Source organism: Ursus americanus, chromosome X, assembly GCF_024610735.1.
Source record: "Ursus americanus isolate L20-20 chromosome X, mUrsAme1.1.p, whole genome shotgun sequence".
Classification (NCBI taxonomy): domain Eukaryota; kingdom Metazoa; phylum Chordata; class Mammalia; order Carnivora; family Ursidae; genus Ursus; species Ursus americanus.
Genome location: NC_142164.1, coordinates 58,957,473 through 58,971,314, shown reverse-complemented (window position 1 = coordinate 58,971,314; position 13,842 = coordinate 58,957,473). Strand labels below are relative to the sequence as shown.

General features: G+C 36.6%; 1 long non-coding RNA gene across 3 annotated transcripts in view; it reads right to left on the bottom strand.

The window, feature by feature from the left end:
* LOC123789773 (uncharacterized) overlaps positions 1–13,842 on the bottom strand; it is a 94,601-nt gene that overhangs the window by 56,379 nt on the left and 24,380 nt on the right. The window lies entirely within an intron of this gene.

Genomic DNA, 13,842 nt, shown 5'->3' with positions numbered 1-13,842 from the left:
AAGCAATTCGAGCTGAGAGACATTCTATGATATAAATGGTCAGTACACTCTTCAAGTGTCAAGTTCATGAAAAGCTAAAGAACTGTCATTGACTAGAGAAGAATAAAGAAGACATGTTGACTAAATGCAATGTGGAATCATGGATTGGATCCTGAACAGAAAAAGAACATTAGTGGAAAAACGTGAAATCTGTAGTTTAGTTAATAATATTGTGGTGACACTGATTTCCTTTTGTTGATAATTATACTATGGTTATATAAGACTAAGAGAAATTTGGTAAAGGGTATAAAACAACTCTGTACTGTTTTTGCTATTTTCCTTTAAGCCTAAAACTATTTTAAGATTAAAAATTCTAAATTAAATAAGAAAAAAGAGATGATAGGAAGAAAAGTACTCTGTACAACAAAATCCAAATGAACAATACTATAAATCTTTTATTTTCATGACATACACACACACACACACAAAAACAAACCAAATATGAAGTATATCCACATGATATGACAAGTCAATTGTGGATTATTTCAAAACAACTGGCTGGTCAAGATTAAATTCCTATTTAGGAAGAGTCTGTATTTTCTGTCCTTTAGAAAAAGGTAAAATCCACTTTTAAATCTTGATTCTGTATTTCTTCAGGACATCTATGAAAAAGATATAGAATTTTTTAAAGGTACACATACAGCATATGGTTTAAAGAGATGAATTTTTTGACTGATTATATCACTATCAGTAAATAAAAATTATTTCATTGTTTTATTTTCCAAAGCTAAACCATAAATTAAAAAGCAACATTGTTCATTTCTCAGTGGCTTCATGGGTCTAATTGAACACCTTCTTTACAGATAATGATAGGAATGAGTTGGCTATCCTGAGTATTTTTCATCAACAGATATACATGGAATTGTTAAGAAAATAAGTATATGTGTACGAATTTTTGGGTAATTTTAATGTAAAATATGTTTTATACTTATAAGTAAGATTTATCAATATCAGCTAGCTGAGAAACTGACAGAGCTTTTAAAAATAGGGTTCTCAAACTAAGCACTATTGATATTTTGGGTCAGATAATATCAGATTGCTATTTTGTTGTGGTGGCTATCCTGTGAATTCTAGGAAGTTTATCAACATCCCTGGCCTTCACCCACTATATGACACTAGAACACACATCCCTAAATGCAACAAATAAAAATGTCTCCAGACATTGCCACATGTCACCTGGGAGCAGGAAAAACTGAGCCCTGTTGAGAATCTGAATCACTGATAAAGATGGAAATAAAGAAAAAAGAATGAATTTTTCATTTACCAAATCATCTTCCAAGCAGAACTGTTATCTCTACAGAAAAAGTCCTATAGTTAAAAGCTGAATTAAATACCCAATTATTTTAGATTAATTCATTTAATTAATATATTCTGTGTTCTTAAAGAATGATTTCAGCTTCCCTTAAGTGTAAAGTTTAATATAAATTGTAAAAACTGAAGACCGACCATGCCTAAAATAGACAACTCTTATTTAATACTAATAGTTAAGACTGATCATGGTATAAAATATTGGCCAAAAATATAGGAGATTCAGGGGTGCCTGGTTGGCACAGATGGTTAAGCATCTGACTCTTGGTTTTGGCTCAGGTTGTGATCTCGTGGTAGTGAGATCAAGCCCCACATTGGGCTCTGCACTCAGTGCAGAGTCTACTTAAGATTCTCTCTCCCTCTCTCTCTATCCCTTACACTTGTGCTCTCTCTCTCTCTCTCAACTAAACAGATAAATCCTTAAAATATATATAGAGGATCCATTACAAAAGTCCATTTAATGCCATAAAGCTTTTTCCCCCCTTCATCTTAAAAAGACATGATCCCCCTTCCATAAATATGAAGGTCTATAGGTTTAGAAAAATACTTTGAGATACTGGATAAACTAAAACAAATGTTTAAAACATAGCTTAGTGGGCAAAAACAGAAGGAAAATTCAGGGCACAGAACCAAAGAGGAAGAAGAAAGTATCAGTAGTACGTAAGCTCCCTGTTGGGCCCACACAAGATGAGGTGCTCAAACTGAACTTTCTGAATAAAGCTAGAACACCTGAAGGCGACAATATTAGCACAAGGGTGGTAAAGAAAAGTCTTAGCAGCAGGAAAAGAAGAGGAAATGACAAGGGAACTGTCATTATGTGCCTTGATCACAGCTCAGGGTAGACAGAACTAGATAAATAAAGATAAAGCTGAGAAAATTAGCAAAATAAATCTAGATCTCAATTATGATTAGAATGAAAAAAATAAGGGTAATATAGAAGAGAGACTAAGAAATGAGGAAAACAGGGGCACCTGAGGGGCTCAGTTGTTTAAGTGTCTGCTTTCAGCTCAGGCATGATCCCAGGGTCTTGGGTTTAAGCCCTGCTGAGCAGGGAGCCTGCTTCTCTCTCTCTCCCTCTGCTCCTCCCCCCTGTTCATATATGCCCTCTCAAATAAATAAAATCTTAAAAAAAGAAAACAGAACAAAAAGGTCTAATATCTGGAATCCCATAAATATATAATAAAGAAATGAGTGAAAGGTTACACTCAAGGAAATAATGCCTGAGAGTCTTCCACAACTAATGACAGGATTCAATATTTTAGATTCAGGAAGCATAAAACAAAAAAATCCAAAGAAGGATGAATAAAAATGAATCCACATATAAATACAACATACTAAAACTCAGAATACCGAAGAGTAAAATAACTTTAAAAGACACATTGTGAAAATTCAGATTACTTACAAAAGCAATAAAAACTCAGAATTTTTAAATAAAACATTAAAATAACTTCCAAAGGATGCACAATTCGTTCACATTATCCACAAACATTATGTTTTAGGAAGTGAATGCAAACACTGAATTAACAAGTACAGAACTATTGACCTAAGAGAAAATAGAGAATTGGGTTTCTTCAAGGATCTGGTCATATCATTTTCATCAATCTATCAATATAGAACCTTGTTTTCTCTGTTTCTATTTTTTTAAAGTTATCTCTTTGAAGATTTAATTTATTTATTTGAGAAAGAGAGAATGAAAGAGAGAAAGAGAGAGAGCGCATGAGAGGGGGTCAGAGGGAGAAGCAGACTCCCTGCTGAGCAGGGAACCTGATGCAGGACTCAATCCCAGGACTCCAGGATCATGACGTGAGACGAAGGCAGTTGCTTAACCTACTGAATCACCCAGGCACCCCTAAAGTTTTTCTTTAAATTCCAGTTAGTTAGCATACAGTGTAATACTAGTTTCAAGTGTATGATATAGTGATTCAACACTTCCATACAACACCCAGTGCTCATCACAAGTGCACTCCTTAATCCTCATCACTATTTAAGCCAAAACCTCATCCACCCCCACCCCGGTATCTATCATTATCGTCTCTAAAAATCAGATTCTGATTCCTGGGTTGCCTCCCTTTTTTGTCCCTTTGCTCATTTGTTTCTTAAATTAAACATGTGAGTGAAATACTACAGAATTTATCTTTCTCCAACTGATTTATTGCACTTAGCATAATACTCTCTAACTTCATCCATGTCATTGCATATGGGAAGATTTCCTTTTTTATGGATGAGTAATATTCCATTGCATATATATCTATCCCATTTTCATTAACCTTTCATTACTTGATGGACACTTGGACAAAATCCATATCTTGGCTACTGTGGCAAATGCTTCAGTAAACATTCATGTGCATGTATCCCCTTTAATTAGTATTTTTGTATTCTTTGGGTAAATACCCAGTAGTGCAATTGCTGGATCAAAATTTCTATTTTTAACTTTTTGAGGAATCTCCATACTGTTTTCCACAGTGGCTACACCAGTTTGCATTCCCACCAGCAGTGTATGAGGGTTCCCCTTTCTACACATCCTTGCAACACCTATTGTTTCTTGTAATTTTAACATTAGCCATTCTGACAGGTGTGAGGTGATATCTCATTGTAGTTTTGATTTGTATTTCCCTGATCATGAGTGATGTTGAGCATCTTTTCATGTGTCTCTTGGCCATCTGTATGTCTTTTTTTTCAGTATTTTTTTTATCATTATGTTCAGTTAGGCAGCATATAGTACGTCATAAGTTTTTGTTGTAGTGTTCAGCGATCCGTTAGTTGCATGTAACACCAAATGCTCACCCCAACACATGCCCTCCCTTATACCCCTCACCCATCCGTATGTCTTCTTTGGGAAAATGTCTATTCATGTTTTTTGCCCATTTTCTAATTGGATTATTCATTTTGGGGGTGTTGTGTTTTATAAGTTCTTTATATGTTTTAGATACTAAACCTTTATCAGACATGTCATTTGCAAATGTCTTCTGCCCTTCTGTAGATTCCCTTTTAGTTTTGGTGATTGTTTCTTTTGCTGTGCAGAAGCTTTTTATTTTGATAAGGTCCCAATAATCTATTTTTGCTTTTGTTTCCCTTGCCTCAGGAGACATATCCAGCGTGAAGTTGCTGCGGCCGAGGTCAAAGAAGTTACTGTCTGTGTTCTCCTCTAGGATTTTTATGGTTACAGGTCTCACATTTAGCTCTTTCATACATTTTTAATTTATTTTTGTGTATGGTGTAAGAAAGTGGTCCAGTTTCATTCTTTTGCATGTTGCTGTCCTGTTTTTCCAACACCATTTTTTGAAGAGGCTGTCTTTTTCCCATTGGATACTCGTTCCTGCTTGGTCGAAGAGTAATTGACCATATAGTTGTGGGTTCATTTCTGGGGTTTCTATTCTGTTCTGTTGATCTGTGTGTCTATTTTTGTACCACCGCCATATTGTTTACATCACTACAGCGTTGTAATCTAACTTGAAGTCTCGAATTGTGATGTCTCCAGCTTTGCCTTTTTTCCCTCCTTCTTTTCATCGTTGCCTTGGCTATTCAGGGTCTTTTGTCCTTCTGTACACATTTTATGATTGTTCCAGCTCTGTGAAAAATGCTGTTGGTATTGTGATAGGGATTGCATTACATGTGTAGTTTGCTTTGGGTAGTATACACATTTTAACAATACTTGCTCTTCCATTTTGCTCTTATGAGCATGGAATGTCTTTCCATTTCTTTGTGTCATCTTCAATTATTTCATCAGGGTCTTTTATAGTTTTCAGCGTATAGATCTTGTCTGTTTCTGTTTTAACACACCTCATTTAATATATATTACTGACTCATTAGCATTTAATTCATGGCCAACAGCATTATAACTCACACTTGAAAGAAGGTTTTCTAGTATACATATATTTTACATAAGGCACACCACAGCCTTGCACTTAGGAACAGTACACAGTACTTCAACACTATACTTGGGGATCAGTAAAATCAACTATAAGCACAAAATTCAAAAAAAAATATGGCACTAGATAGAAAGTGGAAAAGATATTTGTGTAGAGTATGAGAACTGAAATAAGAAGGTAGAGCATCACACTGTTTAACCTAAGGCTGGGAACATGTACCTCTGGAACACTCAAATTTTTCAGTGCCTAAGCATACATGTGAATGACCCTGAAAGCAGATGCGGAATGATTTTCAGGTTACAAATAGATTTTAGTAAGGTGAATTTGCAACTACAGAAGCTGTGAAGGATGATTGATTGACTATACTTCATAAGAAACAATAATTAGGTCTGATATGATGAAAAGCTTAGTAAGCATAGAGATTGGTAAACACAAGGGTAAATACAAAGATACACTAACAAAATGATTGTAATGTCTAATTTTTGAAGTAGAAAAGACAGAACAAACATAACCAGACAATAAAAACATATGACATGGAACACTACATCAAAAGTTAATAATGTATTGTATGGTGACTAACATATCATAATAAAAAAATATGACAGAGGATGAAGTAACTGAAATTAAGTGTTTAAAAAATCTTTGTATTATTGAGAAAGAAAGAATAACTGATTATTTAGACATTAAATTAACTATGCATGTTAAAATGTAAAGGATACTGCTAAGAAAATGGCATGCAGCGCACAAAATAATAAAGGGAAATGGGGGTGAACCACTTAATAAATCCAAAAGAAAGTAGTGAAAGAGAAGTGAACAATATGAATGAATCAGAAATGAAGAATGCAATAACTTACATTGGAAACAGTCTTGATACAATGAATAGCAGACTGGAAGAAGCAGACAGAGTAAAAAATTAGTGAGACAGAAGACAAAATATGGAAAATAAGCTGAATAAAAAGAGAAGAATTATGAAATGAAACACTAAATTCTACTAGAATTTCGAACTAGAATTTAAATAAAAATTTGAAAAAAAAAGATTAAAAAAAATCAAGTCTCATCATTATGCTACCTACAAGAAACTCATTTTTGACCTAAAGACACGTGCAGATTGAGAGTATGGGGATGAAAAATCATTTATCATGCAAATGGTTGTCAAAAGAAATCCAGAGTAGCAATACCCATATCGAACAAACTATACTTTAAAACAAAGACTGTGACAAGAGACAAAAAAGGCTAATATATCAATAACAGAGGGGACTATCCCACAAGACAGTCTAACAATTATAAATATTTATGCACCTTAACATGGAACATTCAAATATATTTTAAAAATTGACAGTAAACATAAAGGAACTAATTGATAATAATACAATAATACTAGGGGACTTTAACACCCCAATTAAATCAAATGATAGACCATCTAAACAGAAAATAAATGAGGAAACAATGCTTTGAATGACACACTGGACCAGATGAACTTAACAGCTATATTTAGAACAATACATCATAAAACAGGAGAATATACATTCTTTTTAAGTGCACATGGGACATTGTCCAGAATAAATTGTATACTAAGTCAAAAATCAGGTCTCAACAAATACAAAACTATTGAAACATTTTCCTTTTCTGACTTCAATGCTATGAAACCAGAAGTCACAGAAGACAAAATTTGGAAAGACCACAAATATGTGAAGGTTAAACAACCATGAAACCAAATAATGAATGGGTCAAACAAGAAATCAGAAGAAATAAACAAAATACATGGCAACAAATGAAAACAAAACAAAACAAACGAACAACAAAACACCAGAACAAAACCTTTGGGATTCAGCAAAAGCAGTCCTAAGAGAGTGGTATATAGCAATACAGGCCTATTTCAAAAGAAAGGAAAATTTCCAATAAACAACATAACCTTACGCCTAAAGGAGCTAGATAAGGAACAACAAATGAGGTCTAAAGCCAACAAAAGGAAGAGAATAATAAAGATTCGGCCAGAAATAAATGATATAGAAACTAAAAAGACAATACAACAGATCAATGAAAGCAGGAGCTGGTTCTCTGAAAAAAAATTAACAAAATTGATAATTTTCTAGCTAGACTTATCAAATGAGAAGAGAACCAGATAAATAATGAGAGAGGAGAAGTAACGAGCAAAACCACAGAAATACAATTATAAGACAATATGAAAAACTACCATGCCAACAAACTGGATAAACTGGCAGAAATGGATAAATTCCTAGAGACATATAAACTACCAAAACTGAAAAATGAAGAAATAGAAAACTTGAACAGACCAATAACCAGCAAAGAAACTGAATCAATAATCAAAGCACTCCCAACAAACAAAAAGTCCAGGACCAGATGGCTTCACGGGCGAATTCTACCAAACATATAAAGTAGAATTAGTACCAATTCTTCTCAAAGTATTCCAAGAAACAGGAAAGGAGGGAAAGCTTCCAAATTCATTCCAGGAGGTCAGCATTATCCTGATACCAAAGCCAGATCCACTAAAAAAGAGACTTATAGGCCAATATCCCTGATGAAGATGGGTGCAAAAATTCTCAATAAAATTCTAGCGAACAGAATCCAACAATACATTTAAAAAAATCATCCACCACCATCAAGTGGGATTTATTTCTGAGATGTAAGTATAATTCAATATTTGCATATCTATCAATGTGGTACACCACATTAATAAAAGAAAGGATAGGAACCATAATGTGGGGAAAAGGGAACTCTCTTGCACAGTGGGTGAGAATGTGATCTGCTGCGGCCACTCTGGGGAACAGTGCAGCCACTCTGGGGAACAGTATGGAGGTTTCTCAGAAAGTGAAAAATAGAACTACCCTATCACCCAGCAATTACACTACTAGGGATTTACCCAAAGGATATAAAAATACAGATTCAAAGGGGTACATGAACCCCTATGTTCACAGCAGCATTATCAACAACAGCCAAACTACGGAGAGAGCCCAAATGTCCATCGAATGATAAATGGATAAAGAATATGTAGTGTATATATACAGTGGAATATTTCTCAGCCATCCAAAAGAATGAATTCTTGTCATTTGCAACGATGTTGATGAAACTAGAGTATATTATGCTAAGTGAATTAAGTTAGAGAAAGACACACACCATATGATCTCACTCATATGTGCAATTTAAGAAAGGAAACATGAAAATATGGGAAGGGAGGGGGAGGGAGAGAGGGAAATACCCTTAATGATAGAGCACAAACTGAGGGTTGATGGAAGGAGGTGGGCGGGAGGATGGGATAGATGGGTAAAGCATATTAAGGAGTGCACTTTTTGTGATGAGCACTGGGTGTTGCACATAAATGATTAATGACTGAATTCTACTCCAGAAACCAATACTGCACTGTATGCTAACTAAGTAAAATTTGAATAAGAAAAAATGGGGGGAGAACGATATGATCCTCTCAATACAAGAAGAAAAAGCATTTACCAAACTATATACATTCTTCATAAAAACCTTCAACCATGTAGGTTTAGAGGGAACATAACTCAACATAATAAAGTCCATCTATGAAAGACCCACAACTAATATTATCCTCAAAGGGGAAAAACTGAGAGCTTTTCCTCTATGGTGAGGAACAAGACAGGGATGTCCAGTCTCACCACTGTTATTTAACATGGTACATATTAGAAGTCCTAGCCACAGCAAACAGAAACCACAAAGAAATAAAAGGCATACATATCAACAAGGAAGAATAAAACTTTCATTATTTTCAGATCATAGGATTATATATATATATATATATATATATATAGAGAGAGAGAGAGAGAGAGAGAGAGAGGGAGGAAAGACTCTACCAAAAAATTGCTAGAACCAATAAACAAATTCAGGAAATTTGGAGGATACAAAATCAACATACAAATATCTGCTGCATTTCTATACACCAATAATGAAGCAGCAGAAGGGGAAATTAAGGAATCAATCCCATTTAAAATTGCACCAAAAATAGTAAAATACCTAGGAATAAACTAACCAAAGAGGTAAAAAACCTATACTCCGAAAATTATAAAACACTGATGAAATAATTGAAGACACAAAGAAATGGAAAGACATTCCATGCTCATAAGAGCAAAATGGAAGAGCAAGTATTGTTAAAATGTGTATACTACCCAAAGCAAACTACACATGTAATGCAATCCCTATCACAATACCAACAGCATTTTTCACAGAGCTGGAACAATCATAAAATGTGTACAGAAGGACAAAAGACCCTGAATAGCCAAGGCAACGATGAAAAGAAGGAGGGAAAAAAGGCAAAGCTGGAGACATCACAATTCGAGACTTCAAGTTAGATTACAACGCTGTAGTGATGTAAACAATATGGCGGTGGTACAAAAATAGACACACAGATCAACAGAACAGAATAGAAACCCCAGAAATGAACCCACAACTATATGGTCAATTACTCTTCGACCAAGCAGGAACGAGTATCCAATGGGAAAAAGACAGCCTCTTCAAAAAATGGTGTTGGAAAAACAGGACAGCAACATGCAAAAGAATGAAACTGGACCACTTTCTTACACCATACACAAAAATAAATTAAAAATGTATGAAAGAGCTAAATGTGAGACCTGTAACCATAAAAATCCTAGAGGAGAACACAGACAGTAACTTCTTTGACCTCGGCCGCAGCAACTTCACGCTGGATATGTCTCCTGAGGCAAGGGAAACAAAAGCAAAAATAGATTATTGGGACCTTATCAAAATAAAAAGCTTCTGCACAGCAAAAGAAACAATCACCAAAACTAAAAGGGAATCTACAGAAGGGCAGAAGACATTTGCAAATGACATGTCTGATAAAGGTTTAGTATCTAAAACATATAAAGAACTTATAAAACACAACACCCCCAAAATGAATAATCCAATTAGAAAATGGGCAAAAAACATGAATAGACATTTTCCCAAAGAAGACATACGGATGGGTGAGGGGTATAAGGGAGGGCATGTGTTGGGGTGAGCATTTGGTGTTACATGCAACTAATGGATCGCTGAACACTACAACAAAAACTTATGACGTACTATATGCTGCCTAACTGAACATAATGATAAAAAAAATACTGAAAAAAAAGACATACAGATGGCCAAGAGACACATGAAAAGATGCTCAACATCACTCATGATCAGGGAAATACAAATCAAAACTACAATGAGATATCACCTCACACCTGTCAGAATGGCTAATGTTAAAATTACAAGAAACAATAGGTGTTGCAAGGATGTGTAGAAAGGGGAACCCTCATACACTGCTGGTGGGAATGCAAACTGGTGTAGCCACTGTGGAAAACAGTATGGAGATTCCTCAAAAAGTTAAAAATAGAAATTTTGATCCAGCAATTGCACTACTGGGTATTTACCCAAAGAATACAAAAATACTAATTAAAGGGGATACATGCACATGGATGTTTACTGCAGCATTATCTACAGTAGCCAAATTATAGAAAGGGCCCAAACGCCCATGGACTGATGAATGGATAAAGAAGATGAGATATGGGGTGTGTGTGTGTGTGTGTGTGTGTGTGTGTGTATAAATAGAATCATAATACAAAGTGTACATATATAAAAATATAACACAAAATACATGGGTATATATGTATATGCATACACATACACATACATGTATACACACACATACACACACACAATGTAATATCACTCCTCCATAAAAGGATCGCAATCTTGCCATTTGCATTGAAATGGATGGAACTACGGATTATTATACTAAGTGAAATAAGTCAGAGAAAGACAAATACCATATGATTTCACTCATATGTGGAACCTTAGAACCACAACAAACGAGCAAAAGGGGACTAAAGAGAGAGAGGTCTTTAAGCTCTCAAGAGAGCTGGCAGGAACCATTTCTCACCAAACGTGCCCCTGCCTAGATACCTTGAAACATGTGGGAACCAGCAGTAAAACTCTCAATATAGCAAGCTAATGCCAAGTACCCTGCCCCCTGCTCCCTGCCAATGTTTTCCTGCCTACAGTTTTATTCAACCCACACCTCGAGGCAGGGGTTCCTCTGAAGAAACATTTGATGCTTCTCATTGTGCAAGTGCCCCCTGCATTGACCAGCACCACTACAAAATGACTCTTGCCACAGGAAGTGGGAAAGATAACCACTGACACCACTTCCACTATAGCCCCAGCAGAGGGTTGGTAGCAGATATGTGATCTGAATGCTGGCTACACTCACCTAAAACAAAACAAAACAAAACAAAACAAAACAAAACAAAACAAAACAAAACAAAACAAGACAGTGGGGCAACACAGGGAGACAGTTCCATAGTTCAAGTTAAATTCAACCCCAACAAACAGACTAGGGACAGACATCTGGTCTAAATGCAGGGCCCGTCCACCAATGAAAGCATCTCAGGACAATAGGAAGAGCTCCCAGCAGAATGGTGAAAACCCAATCCCAGCAAAAGATGTGAGAGCATACACCTGGTCTGACCCACCTACAAGCCCATGGAGGCCCCAGACTGGCCCCTTAACAGTACAGGGACTAAACCTTAACCACAGTAGGCAAAGGGGGCCATTGCAGCTGAGTGGCCTGAAGGCAAATGTGTCGTAACCCCAACAGTAGGGCACAAGCAATGCACACAGGAGACATCCTGAAGTACCTGGATCTGGTAAACAGGGTACATTGCACTACAGGGCCCTGTAAGACCTCTTCTTCATAGGCTACAACTCTGAAGATCAGGTGATATAGCTGACTTCTCTAATACATAGAAACAAACAGGGAATTAGACAAAATGAGTAGACATGATGTCCGAAATGAAAGACAAGTACAAAATCACAGCAAAAGAGATAATGAAATGGAGATAATCAATGTGCTGCATAGAAAATTCAAAATAATAGTTATAAAAATACTTACTGGACTTGAGAAAAGACTGGAAGATCTCATTGAAAGCTTTAACAAGGAGATAGAAAATGTAAAAAGAAAAAAAAAAGAACCAAATAGAGATGAAAAACTCAATAACTAAACGTAAAAATACACTAGAGGGAAGAACTAATAGACTAGACGAAGCAAAAAATCAGATATTCCAAGAGGTGGGAAGATGATGGAGTAGGAGGACCCTAGGCTCATCTCCTCCCATGGTGATAACTATATAACACTCACATCACTGTTAATAATCAAGAAAACAAACCAAAGAATGGTAGAACACTCTCCACAACCAAAGTTAGAAAAGAGGCCACATGTAAGAACATGGGCAGGGCTGAGATGTGGTTTGGGAGCAAAACAAACTTTCACTGTCTGTGGACAGGAAGGAGCAGGCGGTGCAGTGAAGAGTGAGAGAAAGACTGTCACACTAGGGAGCACCCATGAATATGAATCCCCATAACATTTGGCTTTGAATGTGAGAGGGGCTGAATTTTGTGAATTCCTAAATGAGCAGGAATTAAAGCCTTGAATTTTAAAAATAGGCAAAACTCTGGGAGAACCTGGAGGGTGATATGAAACTGAGTCCCCACTCTTAAAGTGATAGAATGACAATCAGCAGGTGCAGATAGAGCCTAGAAGCAGTAGTTTGAAAAACACCTGGGGCATACAGGAGAAAGAGCTATTTACTCATCTCAGAGGAAGTTCCCGAGGGGCAGGGAAAGCATGAAGACATTTCTAGGAACAAAGGAGCTGGCAGGCTCCATCTGCCTCTCCCATCTCTCAGCATAAACACATTGCCACTTGTGGACACAAACCACCTAACTTGCTTACACTAAGCCCCATGCCACCGTGATTCAGAGGATTGGCACTTCCCAGTCATGTTTGCCTCAGACCCAGGGCTGCAGTTCAAACCCTGAAATACCAAATCTCTAACACACACGTTATGGGACCTTGGTTCTGGGGTGGCAGCAATAGGACTCATTTTACAAGCAAGCCAGTGTACACCTTGTTAAATTGTGCCCCACCATATTTGGGGACGAAACACTGCAAAACTGTGCATAACAGGCAAAGACAGCCTCTACAGATGACTGGACTGAAGGAAATAGCAGCCAGGACACAACATCAGGGCACAGGCAACACGCATAAGAGATACCCCCTAAGGCACCTGGTCCTTGGCAACAGGGGACACTGCACTACAGGACACTACAGGACCTCTTTTTAATAAGGCCATTACCTTCAAGAGGAGACATAGCTGACTTTCCTAACACACAGAAAAAGACACAGTTAGACAAAATAAGGGGAGAGCAGAATAAGTCCCAAATGAAAGAACAGGACCAAACCACAGCAAGAGACCTAGGTGAAAGAGACACAAGCAATATGCATGAGAGAGAATTTAAATATACAAAAATAATAATATTAAACAACTTAACCTTACACATAAAGGAGCAAGAAAAAGCAGACCACACAAAGTCCCAAGCCAGTACAGGGATAGAAATAAAAATGATTAAAACAGAAATAAATGAAATAAAGAATAAGAAAATAGAGCAAATCAATGAAACTAGGAGCTGTTTCTTTGGGGGGGGGTTGTTTGTTTTTTAAAGATTTTATTTATTTGACAGAGACACACAGAGAGAAAAGAGAGAGCAAGCGCACAAGCAGGGGGAGCAGCAGAGGGAGAGGGAGAAGCAGGCTCTCCACTGAGCAGGG